This window comes from Suncus etruscus, chromosome 13 (genome assembly GCF_024139225.1).
Source record: "Suncus etruscus isolate mSunEtr1 chromosome 13, mSunEtr1.pri.cur, whole genome shotgun sequence".
In the NCBI taxonomy this organism is placed as follows: Eukaryota; Metazoa; Chordata; class Mammalia; order Eulipotyphla; family Soricidae; genus Suncus; species Suncus etruscus.
The window spans coordinates 3,377,572-3,381,904 of NC_064860.1; the positions used below are offsets into that span (position 1 = coordinate 3,377,572).

At 40.7% G+C, this 4,333-nt stretch overlaps 1 non-coding gene across 1 annotated transcript; it reads left to right on the forward strand.

Annotated features, from left to right (window-relative positions):
- Positions 1–567: 567 nt before the first annotated feature.
- LOC126026830 (U6 spliceosomal RNA) lies at positions 568–676 on the forward strand. The gene has a single exon (XR_007502045.1). It is a non-coding gene; the product is annotated as a U6 spliceosomal RNA (small nuclear RNA).
- The last annotated feature ends 3,657 nt before the right edge of the window (positions 677–4,333 follow it).

Consider the following 4,333-nt stretch of genomic DNA (forward strand, 5'->3'; position numbering starts at 1 on the left):
GATTTCTTCATTCCCATTTCCCCCACTCCATTCCTCAGTGCATACTGGAATTCTCAAAGCCTATTGTTTGGTTGTTTTAGAGGCTGCACCCTGAAAGGCTCATGGTGAACCACACCTAGAAGTGGAATTCTTCAATTAAAAATATATCTGGGGCTGGAGCAATAGCACAGCACGAAGGGCATTAGCCTTGCAAGTAGCCAACCTGGGTTTGATCTCGGGTTTCCCATATGCCTCCCCACCGAGCCTATCAAGAGTAATTTCTGAGCAGAGAGCCAGGAGTAACCCCTGAGTGCCACCTTGTGTGGGCCCAAAATCAAAATGTGTGTGTGTGTGTGTGTGTGTGTCTGTGTGTCTGTGTGTCTGTGTCTGTGTCTGTGTATGGTAGTCAGCTTCTGACCATGGACTGGTCCACAGAGTAGTTACCTCTCTCTCTCTCTCTCTCTCTCTCTCTCTCTCTCTCTCTCTCTCTCTCTCTCCCTCTCTCTCTCTCTCTCTCTCTCTCTCTCTCTCTCCTTCTTTTAGACATTGTTGTTAGTCCTTATCTTTTGGTGTTAAATTTGTTTTTGGGTGCTCACTTTAACAGCACATATACTAAAATTGGAATGAGACAGAGAATATTAGCATGGCCCCTGCGCAAGGATGACCCGCAAATTTGTTTTTGGCTTTTGAGGTTTATTCGTGGTTTTGTTTACTGTTTTTTGTTTTTTTTTGGTTTTTGGGTCACACCCAGCAGTGCTCAGGAGTTACTCCTGGCTCTACACTCAGAAATCGCTCCTGGCAGGCTCAGGGGACCATATGGGATGCCAGGATTCGAACCACTGTCCTTCTGCATTCAAGGCAAATGCCTTACCTCCATACCATCTCTCCGGCCCCTACACATGGTTTCGTACTCATGGATCACTCAGCAGTACTTGGAAGACTGTATGGGATGCCAGAGATGAAACCTGCGTCAGTCATCTGCAAGACAAGCACTCTACCCACTGTACTATGGCTCCGAATCCATTTCTTTTAATATCTATAACATGCAGTCATCCATGAACTCCAAAGTCTGCTTGAAAACAGCAAGCTCAGGACAACACTGTTATTGTTTCCTAGATCTTCCGTGGCCTGGTTTTGTTGGTCAATGATTAACTGCCTTTGGCTGGCAGAGACAATGCTAAGCTGTGGAAATTTCCCTGGCTTCTTAAGTGAACAGAAGCTGACATTTACCAACCTTAAGTGGTGAGCCAGAAATTACATTTGCTGCTTTCATGGCATTATTGCATTCAATGATCTTAGTCAATCTATGAGATTCTAAGTATTCAATTCAATGAAAAATTGGGAATTCAAAGCTCAAAGAAGAAGAAAGACAAATCTTTCAATTATTAACCTGCCAGGTTTAAATTTGAAGTCATTCTGTCTGAGCCTGAAGTTCACAGTCTTGAACTTTACTATTGTGGTGTTCAAAATAAGCTCACAAAACACATAGCATCTTAAATTTTAATGTCAATTGAAGGCTGTTTAGAGACTGGCATTTTAATCCCAATATCTAAAAAAAAAAAAAGAGAGAACATGAAAAGATCTTAAGGCCATAAGTACTATATTAGCAGTGTTAATTGGAAGAATCCTGCTTTGACCAGAGTTCACTCTTCCATGACACCATTATTCTATCCATAGATTCTATTAGGGAATTCTTTTTTTTTTTTTTTTTTTTTTTGCGGGGGGGGGGGTCACACCGGCAGTGCTCAGGGATTACTCCCGGCTGTCTGCTCAGAAATAGCTCCTGGCAGGCACGGGGGACCATATGGGACACCGGGATTCGAACCAACCACCTTTGGTCCTGGATCGGCTGCTTGCAAGGCAAACGCAACTGTGCTATCTCTCCAGGCTCCTATAAGGGAATTCTATAAGGGATCCCAGTGCCAGGAATAAAGGGAGACCAAGTGCACCAGCTATACTGTACCCTTGAATGCATTATAGAATTAAGTGTAATAAATTCTTGAATCTCTTCTTTGGTAGTATCTCTTATTAGTTCTTTCTCTATACCCAGGAATAATTGATGAAACTGGATTTTATGACACAAATAATTCCTCTGGGCAGTAGCCAGCAATTGACCTTGTATTCAACGGTACATGGGCAATGTGTTTATTTCAATGTATTAAATTTTCTTGTCAAGAGGACAAAGAGAGCAATGCTTTGAATCTTCATGCTTTTATGGAATCAGTCAAAAGAAAGCCAAGTCATTGGGGCGAACAGCTGAAGATTCCTAAGCCCCAGTTCTGTAAACCCTGGTTATACTGTTGAGTGCTGGTCTCCTAGGGAGAGGTCCCATGGACAAGGTCTGGACTATCTGTGATCCTAGAATCAATGTTTTAGTGAGCAAACAGGAAATGGAATAGGGGCAAAAAAAAAATCTAAGGAACACACATTGGGAGACATTTCTAAATTACATTTAATTCAAAGGGGGTATAATTATTCATTTGCTGGATGCAAGTTTTCCTTTATTATTATTTTTAACTGTTAGAGATGAAGACTAGCACTTATTGATTTGAATGATAAGAAAATTGCTGTTGGGGTATGATTTCCTATTTAAAAAAAAAAAGCCAAAAATAAAGAGGGGGCAAGGAGGAGAACCTTTTCTTAATTTTTTAAATACAAAACATTTTTATTCCAAGAATATGAGTTCAAAAATGTTTTATCTTTATATATATGCATCTTCATGCTTGAAATAAAATATACATCTTTAAGAAATGACACAATGAAAACATACATCTTTATACATGAAATAAAACATTCAATACTTTTCTGTTTTCCATTTAGTCAAATCAATTTTTATATAAATCTTTATTTAAGCACCATGATTACAAGCATGCTTGTAGTTGGGTTTCAGTCATAAACAGAATACCCCCCTTCACCAGTGCAACATTCCCACCACCAATACCCTCCTTCCTCCCTCATCTCTGCCTGTATTCGCGACAGGCATTCTACTTCTCTCATTCTTTAACATTGTCATGCTAGTTGTTAGTGTAGTTATTTCCCTAATAGCATTCACCACTCTTGTGGTGAGCTTCAAATTGTGAGCCAGTCCTTCCGGCTCTTCCAGCCCTTAACTCAGGGCCTTATTACAGTAATGTCTTTAATTTTTCTTAAAATGCATAGATGATTGAGACTATTCTGTGTCTATCTCTCTTCCTCTGACTTATTTCACTCAACATAATAGATTCCATATATATATCCACTTATAGGAAAATTTCATGACTTCATCTCTTCAGACGGCTGCATAATTTTCCATTGTGTATATGTACCACAGTTCCTTTAGCCATTCACCTGTTGAAGGGCATCTTGGTTGTTTCCTGAGTCTGGCTATTGTAAATAGTGCTGCAATGAATATAGGTGTGAGGAAGGGGGGTTTTAATTGTATTTTTGCATTCTTATAATAATCTCTAGGAGTAGAATAGCTGGAAAATATGGCAGTTCAATTTCCAGATTTTTGAGGAATCTCCATATTGTTTTCCATAAAGGCTGGACTAGATGGCATTCCCACCAGCAGTGAATGAGAGTTCCTTTCTCCCCACATCCCTGCCAGCACTGATTGTTCTTGTTTTTTGTGATGTGTGCCAGCCTCTGTGGTACCTCATTGTAGTTTTGATTTGCATCTCCCTGCTGATTAGTGATGTGGAGAAGGAGAACTTTTCCCTTCTGATACATTCCAAAAGATTGATCTGGAGAGGAAGAAAACAATAAGTATTATCAAGGATTAATAAGAGACCCCTTATACGTATGCTTCATAAAGATAAAAATAGTGCTGGGCCTGATGTGTGCAGAGACCATAAACTTGGACGGCGCAGTCATGTGAATTCAAGTGTCTTCTAGGATGTCTAAAAAGATCTGACCTTATCAAGTGTACAGGGCTGCATATCTTTTCAAAGCCTGCACTCTGGCTGGCTGCCATAGGTCATTAAGAGTATGGGCACCAGGGATGCCATGTACATAGCTACTATGGTGATTGTTTATGGCAAGGGACTAGTCTGCCTGATTGCTCAATAGGGTAAATGGAGTCTCTGAGCAGGGAGGAACCCAGACAGAAAGGAATGAGAAAGGATAGCTGGATGGAGGCAAGGCAACAGGAAGAAGAGAAGGCACATAGGTAAAAACACTCAGCATTCTGTCCTCCATGACTCTGGAAATCTAGGCCAGGGACCACCAAGTTTCTTTAGGAGAGTTAAGGCTAAGTGACAGAGAGTGACGGCCTGGATGGAAACTGATCTGGGGGTGATAACGTCACAATCGACTAAGATTAGTTGCAGATTTCTGTCAGCGACTCATTAGAGAAAGACACAGCAAAAGGCATCCA